We start from the raw sequence: 16,151 nt of genomic DNA, 5'->3' as shown, positions 1-16,151 counted from the left end.
CATGAGAATGGGGCAAGGGATGTTGTGTCACCCGTGAGGATGGGGCAAGGGCTGTTGTGTCACCCATGGGGATGGGGCAAGGGCTCTTGTGTCACCCATGGGGATGGGGCAAGGGCTGTTGTGTCACCCATGAGGATGGGGCAAGGGCTCTTGTGTCACCCATGAGGATGGGGCAAGGGATGTTGTGTCACCCGTGGGATGGGGCAAGGGCTGTTGTGTAACCCGTGGGATGGGGCAAGGGCTGTTGTGTAACCCGTGGGATGGGGCAAGGGCTGTTGTGTCACCCATGAGGATGGGGCAAGGGCTCTTGTGTCACCCGTGGGATGGGGCAAGGGCTCTTGTGTCACCCATGGGGATGGGGCAAGGGCTGTTGTGTCACCCATGAGGATGGGGCAAGGGCTCTTGTGTCACCCATGAGGATGGGGCAAGGGCTCTTGTGTCACCCATGGGGATGGGGCAAGGGCTGTTGTGTCACCCATGAGGATGGGGCAAGGGCTCTTGTGTCACCCATGGGATGGGGCAAGGGCTCTTGTGTCACCCATGAGGATGGGGCAAGGGATATTGTGTCACCCATGAGGATGGGGCAAGGGATGTTGTGTCACCTATGGGATGGGGCAGGGGATGTTGTGTCACCCATGAGGATGGGGCAAGGGCTCTTGTGTCACCCGTGGGATGGGGCAAGGGATGTTGTGTCACCCATGAGAATGGGGCAAGGGATGTTGTGTCACCCATGAGGATGGGGCAAGGGCTCTTGTGTCACCCGTGGGATGGGGCAAGGGCTCTTGTGTCACCCGTGGGATGGGGCAAGGGATGTTGTGTCACCCATGAGAATGGGGCAAGGGATGTTGTGTCACCCATGAGAATGGGGCAAGGGATGTTGTGTCACCCATGAGGATGGGGCAAGGGATGTTGTGTCACCCATGAGAATGGGGCAAGGGATGTTGTGTCACCCATGAGGATGGGGCAAGGGATGTTGTGTCACCCATGAGGATGGGGCAAGGGCTCTTGTGTCACCCACGAGGATGGGGCAAGGGCTCTTGTGTCACCCACGAGGATGGGGCAAGGGCTCTTGTGTCACCCATGGGGATGGGGCAAGGGATGTTGTGTCACCCATGAGGATGGGGCAAGGGCTCTTGTGTCACCCATGAGGATGGGGCAAGGGCTCTTGTGTCACCCATGAGGATGGGGCACGGGCTCTTGTGTCACCCATGAGGATGGGGCAAGGGCTGTTGTGTCAACCATGAGGATGGGGCAAGGGCTGTTGTGTCACCAATGAGGGTGGGGCAAGGGCTGTTGTGTCACCAATGAGGGTGGGGCAAGGGCTGTTGTGTCGCCCATAGGATGGGGCAAGGGATGTTGTGTTACCTATGGGATGGGGCAAGGGATGTTATGTCACCCATGAGGATGGGGCAAGGGATGTTGTGTTACCTATGGGATGGGGCAAGGGATGTTGTGTCACCCATGAGGATGGGGCAAGGGATGTTGTGTTACCTATGGGATGGGGCAAGGGGTGTTGTGTCACGCATGAGGATGGGGCAAGGGCTGTTGTGTCACCCATGAGAATGGGGCAAGGGATGTTGTGTCACCCATGAGGATGGGGCAAGGGATGTTGTGTCACCCATGAGGATGGGGCAAGGGATGTTGTGTCACTCATGAGGATGGGGCAAGGGCTGTTGTGTCACCCATGAGAATGGGGCAAGGGATGTTGTGTCACCCATGAGGATGGGCATGGGATGTTGTGTCACCCATGAGGATGGGGCAAGGGATGTTGTGTCACCCATGAGGATGGGGCAAGGGATGTTGTGTCACCCATGAGGTTGGGGCAAGGGATGTTGTGTCACCTATGGGATGGGGCAAGGGATGTTGTGTCACCCATGAGGATGGGGCAAGGGCTGTTGTGTCACCCATGAGGATGGGGCAAGGGCTGTTGTGTCACCCATGAGGATGGGGCAAGGGCTCTTGTGTCACCCAAGAGGATGGGGCAAGGGATGTTGTGTCACCCATGAGGTTGGGGCAAGGGATGTTGTGTCACCTATGGGATGGGGCAAGGGATGTTGTGTCACCCATGAGGATGGGGCAAGGGCTGTTGTGTCACCCATGAGGATGGGGCAAGGGCTCTTGTGTCACCCATGGGGATGGGGCAAGGGCTCTTGTGTCACCCAAGAGGATGGGGCAAGGGATGTTGTGTCACCCATGAGGATGGGGCAAGGGATGTTGTGTCACCCATGAGGATGGGGCAAGGGATGTTGTGTCACCCATGAGGATGGGGCAAGGGATGTTGTGTCACCCATGTTGTGTCACCCATGAGGATGGGGCAAGGGCTCTTGTGTCACCCATGAGAATGGGGCAAGGGATGTTGTGTCACCCATGAGAATGGGGCATGGGATGTTGTGTCACCCATGAGGATGGGGCAAGGGATGTTGTGTCACCCATGAGGATGGGGCAAGGGATGTTGTGTCACCCATGAGGTTGGGGCAAGGGATGTTGTGTCACCTATGGGATGGGGCAAGGGATGTTGTGTCACCCATGAGGATGGGGCAAGGGCTGTTGTGTCACCCATGAGGATGGGGCAAGGGCTCTTGTGTCACCCATGGGGATGGGGCAAGGGCTCTTGTGTCACCCATGAGGATGGGGCAAGGGATGTTGTGTCACCCATGAGGATGGGGCAAGGGATGTTGTGTCACCCATGAGGATGGGGCAAGGGATGTTGTGTCACCCATGAGGATGGGGCAAGGGATGTTGTGTCACCCATGTTGTGTCACCCATGAGGATGGGGCAAGGGCTCTTGTGTCACCCATGAGAATGGGGCAAGGGATGTTGTGTCACCCATGAGGATGGGGCAAGGGATGTTGTGTCACCCATGAGGATGGGGCAAGGGATGTTGTGTCACCCATGAGGATGGGGCAAGGGATGTTGTGTCACCCATGTTGTGTCACCCATGAGGGTGGGGCAAGGGCTCTTGTGTCACCCATGGGGATGGGGCAAGGGCTCTTGTGTCACCCATGAGGATGGGGCAAGGGCTCGTGTCACCCATGAGGATGGGGCAAGGGCTCTTGTGTCACCCGTGGGGATGGGGCAAGGGCTGTTGTGTCACCCGTGGGGATGGGGCAAGGGCTGTTGTGTCACCCGTGGGGATGGGGCAAGGGCTGTTGTGTCACCCGTGGGGATGGGGCAAGGGCTGTTGTGTCACCCGTGGGGATGGGGCAAGGGCTGTTGTGTCACCCGTGGGGGTGGGGCAAGGGCTCTTGTGTCACCCATGAGGGTGGGGCAAGGGCTGTTGTGTCACCCATGAGGGTGGGGCAAGGGCTGTTGTGTCACCCATGGGGATGGGGCAAGGGCTGTTGTGTAACCCGTGGGGATGGGGCAAGGGCTGTTGTGTCACCCGTGGGGGTGGGGCAAGGGCTCTTGTGTCACCCATGAGGGTGGGGCAAGGGCTGTTGTGTCACCCGTGGGGATGGGGCAAGGGCTGTTGTGTCACCCGTGGGGGTGGGGCAAGGGCTCTTGTGTCACCCATGAGGGTGGGGCAAGGGCTGTTGTGTCACCCATGAGGGTGGGGCAAGGGCTGTTGTGTCACCCATGGGGATGGGGCAAGGGCTGTTGTGTAACCCGTGGGATGGGGCAAGGGCTCTTGTGTCACCCATGAGGATGGGGCAAGGGCTCTTGTGTCACCCATGAGGATGGGGCAAGGGCTCTTGTGTCACCCATGAGGGTGGGGCAAGGGCTGTTGTGTCACCCATGAGGGTGGGGCAAGGGCTGTTGTGTCACCCGTGGGGATGGGGCAAGGGCTGTTGTGTAACCCGTGGGATGGGGCAAGGGCTGTTGTGTCACCCGTGAGGATGGGGCAAGGGCTGTTGTGTCACCCGTGGGGATGGGGCAAGGGCTGTTGTGTCACCCGTGGGGATGGGGCAAGGGCTGTTGTGTCACCCGTGAGGATGGGGCAAGGGCTGTTGTGTCACCCGTGGGGATGGGGCAAGGGCTGTTGTGTCACCCGTGGGGATTGGGCAAGGGCTGTTGTGTCACCCGTGGGGATGGGGCAAGGGCAGTTGTGTCACCCGTGGGGATGGGGCAAGGGCTGTTGTGTCACCCGTGGGGATGGGGCAAGGGCTGTTGTGTCACCCGTGGGGATGGGGCAAGGGCTCTTGTGTCACCCATGGGGATGGGGCAAGGGCTGTTGTGTCACCCATGAGGATGGGGCAAGGGCTCTTGTGTCACCCATGGGGATGGGGCAAGGGCTGTTGTGTCACCCGTGGGATGGGGCAAGGGCTGTTGTGTCACCCATGAGGATGGGGCAAGGGCTGTTGTGTCACCCGTGGGGATGGGGCAAGGGCTGTTGTGTCACCCGTGGGGATGGGGCAAGGGCTGTTGTGTCACCCGTGGGGATGGGGCAAGGGCTGTTGTGTCACCCGTGAGGATGGGGCAAGGGCTGTTGTGTCACCCGTGAGGATGGGGCAAGGGCTGTTGTGTCACCCGTGAGGATGGGGCAAGGGCTGTTGTGTCACCCGTGAGGATGGGGCAAGGGCTGTTGTGTCACCCATGAGGGTGGGGCAAGGGCTGTTGTGTCACCCATGAGGGTGGGGCAAGGGCTGTTGTGTCACCCATGAGGGTGGGACAAGGGCTGTTGTGTCACCCATGAGGGTGGGGCAAGGGCTGTTGTGTCACCCATGAGGGTGGGGCAAGGGCTGTTGTGTCACCCATGGGGATGGGGCAAGGGATGTTGTGTCACCCATGGGGATGGGGCAAGGGATGTTGTGTCACCCATGAGAATGGGGCAAGGGATGTTGTGTCACCCGTGAGGATGGGGCAAGGGCTGTTGTGTCACCCATGAGGATGGGGCAAGGGATGTTGTGTCACCCATGGGGATGGGGCAAGGGATGTTGTGTCACCCATGAGAATGGGGCAAGGGATGTTGTGTCACCCGTGAGGATGGGGCAAGGGCTGTTGTGTCACCCATGGGGATGGGGCAAGGGCTCTTGTGTCACCCATGGGGATGGGGCAAGGGCTGTTGTGTCACCCATGAGGATGGGGCAAGGGCTCTTGTGTCACCCATGAGGATGGGGCAAGGGATGTTGTGTCACCCGTGGGATGGGGCAAGGGCTGTTGTGTAACCCGTGGGATGGGGCAAGGGCTGTTGTGTAACCCGTGGGATGGGGCAAGGGCTGTTGTGTCACCCATGAGGATGGGGCAAGGGCTCTTGTGTCACCCGTGGGATGGGGCAAGGGCTCTTGTGTCACCCATGGGGATGGGGCAAGGGCTGTTGTGTCACCCATGAGGATGGGGCAAGGGCTCTTGTGTCACCCATGAGGATGGGGCAAGGGCTCTTGTGTCACCCATGGGGATGGGGCAAGGGCTGTTGTGTCACCCATGAGGATGGGGCAAGGGATATTGTGTCACCCATGAGGATGGGGCAAGGGATGTTGTGTCACCTATGGGATGGGGCAGGGGATGTTGTGTCACCCATGAGGATGGGGCAAGGGCTCTTGTGTCACCCGTGGGATGGGGCAAGGGATGTTGTGTCACCCATGAGAATGGGGCAAGGGATGTTGTGTCACCCATGAGGATGGGGCAAGGGCTCTTGTGTCACCCGTGGGATGGGGCAAGGGCTCTTGTGTCACCCGTGGGATGGGGCAAGGGATGTTGTGTCACCCATGAGAATGGGGCAAGGGATGTTGTGTCACCCATGAGAATGGGGCAAGGGATGTTGTGTCACCCATGAGGATGGGGCAAGGGATGTTGTGTCACCCATGAGAATGGGGCAAGGGATGTTGTGTCACCCATGAGGATGGGGCAAGGGATGTTGTGTCACCCATGAGGATGGGGCAAGGGATGTTGTGTCACCCATGAGGATGGGGCAAGGGCTCTTGTGTCACCCACGAGGATGGGGCAAGGGCTCTTGTGTCACCCATGGGGATGGGGCAAGGGATGTTGTGTCACCCATGAGGATGGGGCAAGGGCTCTTGTGTCACCCATGAGGATGGGGCAAGGGCTCTTGTGTCACCCATGAGGATGGGGCACGGGCTCTTGTGTCACCCATGAGGATGGGGCAAGGGCTGTTGTGTCAACCATGAGGATGGGGCAAGGGCTGTTGTGTCACCAATGAGGGTGGGGCAAGGGCTGTTGTGTCACCAATGAGGGTGGGGCAAGGGCTGTTGTGTCGCCCATAGGATGGGGCAAGGGATGTTGTGTTACCTATGGGATGGGGCAAGGGATGTTATGTCACCCATGAGGATGGGGCAAGGGATGTTGTGTTACCTATGGGATGGGGCAAGGGATGTTGTGTCACCCATGAGGATGGGGCAAGGGATGTTGTGTTACCTATGGGATGGGGCAAGGGGTGTTGTGTCACGCATGAGGATGGGGCAAGGGCTGTTGTGTCACCCATGAGAATGGGGCAAGGGATGTTGTGTCACCCATGAGGATGGGGCAAGGGATGTTGTGTCACCCATGAGGATGGGGCAAGGGATGTTGTGTCACTCATGAGGATGGGGCAAGGGCTGTTGTGTCACCCATGAGAATGGGGCAAGGGATGTTGTGTCACCCATGAGGATGGGCATGGGATGTTGTGTCACCCATGAGGATGGGGCAAGGGATGTTGTGTCACCCATGAGGTTGGGGCAAGGGATGTTGTGTCACCTATGGGATGGGGCAAGGGATGTTGTGTCACCCATGAGGATGGGGCAAGGGCTGTTGTGTCACCCATGAGGATGGGGCAAGGGCTCTTGTGTCACCCATGGGGATGGGGCAAGGGCTCTTGTGTCACCCAAGAGGATGGGGCAAGGGATGTTGTGTCACCCATGAGGATGGGGCAAGGGATGTTGTGTCACCCATGAGGATGGGGCAAGGGATGTTGTGTCACCCATGAGGATGGGGCAAGGGATGTTGTGTCACCCATGTTGTGTCACCCATGAGGATGGGGCAAGGGCTCTTGTGTCACCCATGAGAATGGGGCAAGGGATGTTGTGTCACCCATGAGAATGGGGCATGGGATGTTGTGTCACCCATGAGGATGGGGCAAGGGATGTTGTGTCACCCATGAGGATGGGGCAAGGGATGTTGTGTCACCCATGAGGTTGGGGCAAGGGATGTTGTGTCACCTATGGGATGGGGCAAGGGATGTTGTGTCACCCATGAGGATGGGGCAAGGGCTGTTGTGTCACCCATGAGGATGGGGCAAGGGCTCTTGTGTCACCCATGGGGATGGGGCAAGGTCTCTTGTGTCACCCATGAGGATGGGGCAAGGGATGTTGTGTCACCCATGAGGATGGGGCAAGGGATGTTGTGTCACCCATGAGGATGGGGCAAGGGATGTTGTGTCACCCATGAGGATGGGGCAAGGGATGTTGTGTCACCCATGTTGTGTCACCCATGAGGATGGGGCAAGGGCTCTTGTGTCACCCATGAGAATGGGGCAAGGGATGTTGTGTCACCCATGAGGATGGGGCAAGGGATGTTGTGTCACCCATGAGGATGGGGCAAGGGATGTTGTGTCACCCATGAGGATGGGGCAAGGGATGTTGTGTCACCCATGTTGTGTCACCCATGAGGATGGGGCAAGGGCTCTTGTGTCACCCATGAGAATGGGGCAAGGGATGTTGTGTCACCCATGAGGATGGGGCAAGGGATGTTGTGTCACCCATGAGGATGGGGCAAGGGATGTTGTGTCACCTATGGGATGGGGCAAGGGATGTTGTGTCACCTATGGGATGGGGCAAGGGATGTTGTGTCGCCCATAGGATGGGGCAAGAAATGCTCTTGTGTCACCCGTGGGATGGGGCAAGGGATGTTGTGTCACCCATGAGGATGGGGCAAGGGATGTTGTGTCACCCAGGAGGATGGGGCAAGGGATGTTGTGTCACCCATGAGGATGGGGCAAGGGCTCTTGTGTCACCCATGAGGATGGGGCAAGGGCTCTTGTGTCACCCATGAGGATGGGGCAAGGGCTCTTGTGTCACCCATGAGGATGGGGCAAGGGATGCTCTTGTGTCACCAATGGGGGTGGGGCAAGGGCTGTTGTGTCGCCCATAGGATGGGGCAAGAAATGCTCTTGTGTCACCCATGAGGATGGGGCAAGGGATGTTGTGTCACCCATGAGGATGGGGCAAGGGATGTTGTGTCACCCATGAGGATGGGGCAAGGGCTCTTGTGTCACCCGTGGGATGGGGCAAGGGATGTTGTGTCACCCATGAGGATGGGGCAAGGGATGGTGTGTCACCCATTAGGATGGGGCAAGGGCTCCTGTGTCACCCATGAGGATGGGGCAAGGGATGTTGTGTCACCCATGAGGATGGGCAAGGGATGTTGTGTCACCCCGGCAAGGGATGTTGTGTCACCCATGAGGATGGGGCAAGGGATGTTGTGTCACCCATGTTGTGTCACCCATGAGGATGGGGCAAGGGCTCTTGTGTCACCCATGAGGATGGGGCAAGGGCTGTTGTGTCACCCATGAGGGTGGGGCAAGGGCTCTTGCTTCACCCATGAGGATGGGGCAAGGGCTCTTGTGTCACCCATGAGGTTGGGGCAAGGGATGTTGTGTCACCTATGGGATGGGGCAAGGGATGTTGTGTCACCCATGAGGGTGGGGCAAGGGCTCTTGTGTCACCCGTGGGATGGGGCAAGGGCTCTTGTGTCACCCATGAGAATGGGGCAAGGGATGTTGTGTCACCCATGAGGATGGGGCAAGGGCTCTTGTGTCACCCATGAGGATGGGGCAAGGGATGTTGTGTCACCCATGAGGATGGGGCAAGGGATGTTGTGTCACCTATGGGATGGGGCAAGGGATGTTGTGTCACCCATGAGGATGGGGCAAGAGCTCTTGTGTCACCCGTGGGATGGGGCAAGGGCTTTTGTGTCACCCGTGGGATGGGGCAAGGGCTCTTGTGTCACCCATGAGAATGGGGCAAGGGATGTTGTGTCACCCATGAGGATGGGGCAAGGGATGTTGTGTCACCCATGAGGATGGGGCAAGGGATGTTGTGTCACCCATGAGGATGGGGCAAGGGATGTTGTGTCACCCATGAGGATGGGGCAAGGGCTCTTGTGTCACCCATGAGGATGGGGCAAGGGCTTTTGTGTCACCCGTGGGATGGGGCAAGGGCTCTTTTGTCACCCATGAGAATGGGGCAAGGGATGTTGTGTCACCCATGAGGATGGGGCAAGGGATGTTGTGTCACCCATGAGGATGGGGCAAGGGCTCTTGTGTCACCCATGAGGATGGGGCAAGGGCTCTTGTGTCACCCGTGGGATGGGGCAAGGGATGTTGTGTCACCCATGAGAATGGGGCAAGGGATGTTGTGTCACCCATGAGGATGGGGCAAGGGATGTTGTGTCACCCATTAGGATGGGGCAAGGGCTCCTGTGTCACCCATGAGGATGGGGCAAGGGATGTTGTGTCACCCATGAGGATGGGCAAGGGATGTTGTGTCACCCATGAGGATGGGGCAAGGGATATTGTGTCACCCATGAGGATGGGGCAAGGGATGTTGTGTCACCCATGTTGTGTCACCCATGAGGATGGGGCAAGGGCTCTTGTGTCACCCATGAGGATGGGGCAAGGGATGTTGTGTCACCCATGAGGATGGGCAAGGGATGTTTTGTCACCCATGAGGATGGGGCAAGGGATGTTGTGTCAACCATGAGGATGGGGCAAGGGATGTTGGGTCACCCATGTTGTGTCACCCATGAGGATGGGCAAGGGATGTTGTGTCACCCATGAGGATGGGCAAGGGATGTTGTGTCACCCATGAGAATGGGGCAAGGGGTGTTGTGTCACCCATGAGGATGGGGCCAGGGAGGTTGTGTCACCCATGAGGATGGGCAAGGGATGTGGTGTCACCCATGAGAATGGGGCAAGGGGTGTTGTGTCACCCATGAGGATGGGGCAAGGGATGTTGTGTCACCCATGAGGATGGGGCAAGGGATGTTGTGTCACCCATGTTGTGTCACCCATGAGGATGGGGCAAGGGATGTTGTGTCACGCATGAGGATGGGGCAAGGGATGTTGTGTCACCCATGAGGATGGGGCAAGGGATGTTGTGTCACGCATGAGGATGGGGCAAGGGATGTTGTGTCACCCATGAGAATGGGGCAAGGGGTGTTGTGTCACGCATGAGGATGGGGCAAGGGATGTTGTGTCCCCCATGAGAATGGGGCAAGGGATGTTGTGTCACGCATGAGGATGGGGCAAGGGATGTTGTGTCACCCATGAGGATGGGGCAAGGGATGTTGTGTCACCCATGAGGATGGGGCAAGGGGTGTTGTGTCACCCATGAGGATGGGGCCAGGGAGGTTGTGTCACCCATGAGGATGGGCAAGGGATGTGGTGTCACCCATGAGAATGGGGCAAGGGGTGTTGTGTCACCCATGAGGATGGGGCAAGGGATGTTGTGTCACCCATGAGGATGGGGCAAGGGATGTTGTGTCACCCATGAGAATGGGGCAAGGGGTGTTGTGTCACGCATGAGGATGGGGCAAGGGATGTTGTGTCACCCATGAGGATGGGGCAAGGGATGTTGTGTCACCCGTGGGATGGGGCAAGGGATGTTGTGTCACCCATGAGGATGGGGCAAAGGATGTTGTGTCACCCATGAGGATGGGGCAAAGGATGTTGTGTCACCCATGAGAATGGGGCAAGGGGTGTTGTGTCACGCATGAGGATGGGGCAAGGGATGTTGTGTCCCCCATGAGAATGGGGCAAGGGATGTTGTGTCACGCATGAGGATGGGGCAAGGGATGTTGTGTCACCCATGAGGATGGGGCAAGGGATGTTGTGTCACCCATGAGGATGGGGCAAGGGATGTTGTGTCACCCATGAGGATGGGGCAAGGGGTGTTGTGTCACCCATGAGGATGGGGCCAGGGAGGTTGTGTCACCCATGAGGATGGGCAAGGGATGTGGTGTCACCCATGAGAATGGGGCAAGGGGTGTTGTGTCACCCATGAGGATGGGGCAAGGGATGTTGTGTCACCCATGAGGATGGGGCAAGGGATGTTGTGTCACCCATGAGAATGGGGCAAGGGGTGTTGTGTCACGCATGAGGATGGGGCAAAGGATGTTGTGTCACCCATGAGGATGGGGCAAAGGATGTTGTGTCACCCATGAGGATGGGGCAAAGGATGTTGTGTCACCCATGAGAATGGGGCAAGGGGTGTTGTGTCACGCATGAGGATGGGGCAAGGGATGTTGTGTCCCCCATGAGAATGGGGCAAGGGATGTTGTGTCACGCATGAGGATGGGGCAAGGGATGTTGTGTCACCCATGAGGATGGGGCAAGGGATGTTGTGTCACCCATGAGGATGGGGCAAGGGATGTTGTGTCACCCATGAGGATGGGGCAAGGGGTGTTGTGTCACCCATGAGGATGGGGCCAGGGAGGTTGTGTCACCCATGAGGATGGGCAAGGGATGTGGTGTCACCCATGAGAATGGGGCAAGGGGTGTTGTGTCACCCATGAGGATGGGGCAAGGGATGTTGTGTCACCCATGAGGATGGGGCAAGGGATGTTGTGTCACCCATGAGAATGGGGCAAGGGGTGTTGTGTCACGCATGAGGATGGGGCAAGGGATGTTGTGTCACCCATGAGGATGGGGCAAGGGATGTTGTGTCACCCATGAGGATGGGGCAAAGGATGTTGTGTCACCCATGAGGATGGGGCAAAGGATGTTGTGTCACCCATGAGGATGCCCTTGCCTCCCCCCTCGTGCCCCAGGGCCCCTCTTCCCGGGTTCAGGGCGGGAGCATGTATGTAAGCGGTACACGGCGGGGGACGCAGCCAGCACTCTCTCCCCGGACCCGTCCCTCCCCCCGGCAGCCGCACGGCATCCCCGGCCCCCAGCACACGCTCTCACCGTCAAACCGCTGCCGTCCGCCGCCTGTTCAGGGACTCACAGCCTGACCTGCGCCCAGCATCCCTCGCAGCTGCCTGGCGCTGACGTCACAAACGAGCGGCCACGTCATTGGCTGCGCCTCGCAGACCTGCTGCGTAGCGACCGCCGTCCATCCGCCTGCAGCTCCGGTTCTCTGCGTTTCAAGCCTCGTTCGCGGCCCTCTTCCTGCCGGCCAACTGCGTCATTCCCTTACATTCACAGATGTACATTCAGCGTTGCAGAGCTCAGGTCCCGAGCGCGCCTTTCACTTTACATTTAAATCACCAATTGGCGTGTCTGTGGGTCACTTTACGGGGCTAGCTATCCTAACATGTTTAAATGATATCTGAACTTGATGATAGTTCAGCACATAATACGCTGCAGTAATCTGTCCTCGCGCGTGGCCTCCCTGTGACGTCACGGCTGGCGCGCTCTCCGCCTCGCGCCCCTTGTGCGTGGACTCCCTGCGACGTCACGGCTCGCGCCGCCCGCGACCGTTGACAGTTGGGCTCATTCCGCCGGTGCCGCTCCACGTGCGCCTCGCACTCTGTGGGGTCCAGTTTGGACTGAAATAAAGGTATATATATATATATATTTATATATGAAAATTTTTATTTATTGCGATTTTATATAGCGTGAACACCGGCTCTGGGAATGACTCCATACTCCTCAATAAACATTCAACTATTAGAAAGATGGTGTAGTGAAGATAAAACAGGAACGCAGACCAAGTTGTCGTAAGGAGATAACCTATTAAATAAACCTAAAAAAAAGAATTTCACCCAGTAAACAACTAGGAAATAAAATCTCAAATACAAGACCGCAAAAAGAAACAATGATTGGAATAGACATCACGGAATCTAATTTTTCTTGAAACAGACCTCTTGCTTCTGCGGTGTCCCGCAGGAAAAACAACTTCATCAACAATTGTTTGTATATGACTGGGTATAAAAATCTGGAGTGCCTTTCGAGACTATTATGAATCATGAGCTTATTTCTTCTGAAAACTATTATAATTTGGACATTGTTAATTGATGATGATCTTACTGTATATTAATTTGAGATATCGTTTGCAGTTTTGCTGTGCCAAGAACAATAAAAAAAAAATAAAAAAAAAATTGTTTGTATATGAACATCAGACGTGCACAAACCTTTCAGGTCATCACTTGACAACCTTGAGTATCCCTCTTTGTCAGACATTTTGCTTTGACCATCATGAATACAGTTATCCATGAGCTCAACTTAGTGCACTCTGCTTTTATTACACCTTTCATGACCGCTGACCCTAACGGCATTCCTGGACACGGCATCCACTCATACAGGATCCTTGGATTTCAACTTCCCTTTCACAACGTGAGTGCATAGCTGCCAAGGTTTCAGATTGCTATGTGTGACATTTTCTTAATTTCAGTGTGATTACGAGTGACATTTCAATGGCTATGAGTGACACTTTCTCACAAACAAAATCAAGCAGTGAAGACGAGGGAAACATAAATACCAGAAATTACTCCCATTTGAGCAACAAGAAACTCTAAGAAGATCTTAAAACTGCAGCAAAGCCCCAGAAATGCAAGGGCAATGTGGAACCTGACTGTACCAAATAGGATGTAAGAGGCCATACTGCCTGTAAATGAGCCTCATCTTCCATAACGCTCCCCCCTTACAAAAATAGGATAGATCTTCCGTAGGTGGACTTAAGCAGAATCACGTGCCGCATCCTCCCTCTGTATGGACTGATCAAACTGTGCTGAGAAGAACCCAGTACGGACCAACACAAAAAGTGTATCCACCTCCTGTACCAAGTGACACACAAAGAAAGCCATCTTCTGACACAAATGTCACCTTATTAGGAGGGTTTGTGTACTGTGTATTTGTTATGACAGAAGAGACAGCCTGACCTTTCCTGTACCTCTGCAGAGCTACCCCTACAGTGGAACAGTGCAGTCGTAAAGAGCCAAAGTAAAATAAAACTATTGAAAATTATATATCCAAAGCATTACGACTGAAAGATATTACCTTGAAATAAATGTTTTTAAATATTTCTTTTTTTGTTTTTTAAACAAATAGTTAAAAACAAATATAATTCTAAATATGTTTTGCCGTATTGTCAGTTGAATTTACCTTGCTTTTCATCCTGGAAACATGTCATTTTCTTTGTATTCTGTTTCAATTATTAACATTAATAGTTTTTATGTTTACAGACAAGTTCAGAACAGAGAAAGTGAAACGATAAGTTTGCTTTGGAATTGGATATGCATGAATGCGTGTGTGTAGCCTCAAAGCATTAATGGGAACACATTCCAAAAAGACGATATATGGAATGTCACAGAACCCTCTCAAATGGAGTCTCATTTTCTGACTGTTTTACGCGTAGACAATTAACTTTCAAGAAAATGTATGCGTACGCGCTGAATTCAAATGCCCTTGCAGATTGAAAACGTGTAAACAGGAATTGTGCACACAGAGCCTGTGCACACTTTATCGAAATAATTGTCATTATGACCACTTTGATCAGGCGAATGCCCTAGCATCTACGACATGGGCACATTAGCAAGCAGGCTCACGTGCTGCATCGGAATGCTGTCCCAATCTATTTACATACGTGCTTCTTACAATTAATCTTTACTGTGTTTAAGAACACATATAACCATAGCAGTCCCTGCCCTAGCCGTCTTTTAGCATAAATGTAAAAAGGTGCACATACAAATGTTAGTACACATTGTGTACTAATTTTTATAAAAAAAAGGCACGTGCTGCATGTAAAAGCCCATGCACATACTACTCACATGCCTGCACATAGATGGAAATGCTACGGTGGAATGCTCTTGCTCATTGTAAGCACATTCACATGTAAATAGATGTGAATCCTGTAACAACTTGACTATAAAAGTCCTGTACTCTGGTTTATCAGACTGCCCTTGTTGCACATTCCAGACAGATTATACTGTGAAAGAAACATCACATGGTGTATACAAACATTCTTGTAAGTGCATGCAGAGAGACCTGGGGACTAGGATTTCACGCCCTCGCGGCAACTGATTGAGCTTCCTGTGCCCCCGCTCTGACACTACGGTCCAATTTGCCGATGACACTGATGGGGGTCAATTGGCCTACTATATACAACAAATAAGCTTTTTAGCGGCAGCGCGATCAGCTAGCTGTTTGCAGGTTGGCGTCTGGACTGGAGATCGCTAAAAGGATAATTTGTGGACTGGATTACCATTCAACTGCACTGTCTCACAGTGTAAATGTATAGGCATTTATATAGCGCACTACTTACCCGGAGGGTCCCAAGGTGCTTCGACCGCTGCGAAACCCTTCCTGGCTTCCCTGAGAGATGGTCCCTTAATGGGTATCTCCAGGGTGAGACCAGGCATCCCCGGCGGTCTGGTGGGGCCGTTAGTGAAGATGAGGCAAGCTAATGCCCAGAGTTGCCGAGTGTGATCGCTGATCAGAGTGGGCACCGAGGCGAGAGAATTATCGAGTCCGCTGACCCTGGTCCAGAACCCTGCCGCGCCGGGAATCGAACCCTGGTCCCGGGCCGTCCTCTGCTCTCGGGTCTGCCGCCTCTAACCAGTGAGCCTCACTACCTCACATTGATACTGTGATACTGTCACTTACTTGTGAGGTGACAAGACAGAGCAGTCCTGCGGCCTGCAGATTACTGTGAATTCAAATGAAATCAGATCTTGCAGATAAACCGGGCTTAGACGGATGAAGAGACAGAGCAGCCCTGCCTGCAGATTTTAATTATGTGTGTTGAAATTACCTGTGCATGCGCTCACGGTGCTGTGTGACAATGAACAACGACTGCACTTGCACTAAGTCAGTGGCAGCATGCTGCCTGGTTTCAGCATGTCCGGCCCAAGTAAAGCACTTACTTGAATATCACAGTACTTCAGACTGTGGTGTCTCTGGCTGCGTCCCGGTCGTCCGGCAGCTGCAGCAGTGAGCCGCTCAGGGACCCGCGGCCGCACAGCACACACTGACACACTGCATGCAGTGTGTCACGGACCCAGGCCAGACTGACAGACGGTCACTCGATTCCCAGAGGCCGTACGAAGCGCTGCCTGCGATCGTGCCACCAGCTGCCTCTCAAGAATGCAGCGACCGGGGCCATCAAGTCACATTCCTGCTTGAAACACGGCAGCGGGCCGCTGAAGACGATCATAATGACCACGCTATTAATGTAAAAGAGTATGTTATTGAGCAGAGAGATATCATATGGAATTCACGTACTTAGCGAAATTGTCGAGTAATTCAGTAACGGGCCGCCTCAAGGTCGCAATGACTC

General features: G+C 55.0%; 1 protein-coding gene across 2 annotated transcripts in view; it reads right to left on the bottom strand.

Moving 5' to 3' along the window:
* RRP36 (ribosomal RNA processing 36) overlaps window positions 1–12,217 on the bottom strand; it is a 133,557-nt gene extending 121,340 nt beyond the window's left edge. The window contains exon 1 of one of the 2 annotated variants that reach the window (XM_086925831.1): window positions 11,840–12,217. The gene's annotated coding sequence lies outside the window, so the exon portion shown is untranslated. The remainder of the gene's footprint in view (window positions 1–11,839) is intronic. The other variant, XM_086925832.1, reaches the window with a different exon arrangement.
* Between the last annotated feature and the right edge of the window lie 3,934 nt (window positions 12,218–16,151).

The sequence above is a fragment of the Lissotriton vulgaris genome, chromosome 6, assembly GCF_964263255.1.
Source record: "Lissotriton vulgaris chromosome 6, aLisVul1.2, whole genome shotgun sequence".
In the NCBI taxonomy this organism is placed as follows: domain Eukaryota; kingdom Metazoa; phylum Chordata; class Amphibia; order Caudata; family Salamandridae; genus Lissotriton; species Lissotriton vulgaris.
This window is presented reverse-complemented; position numbering and strand designations above follow the sequence as displayed.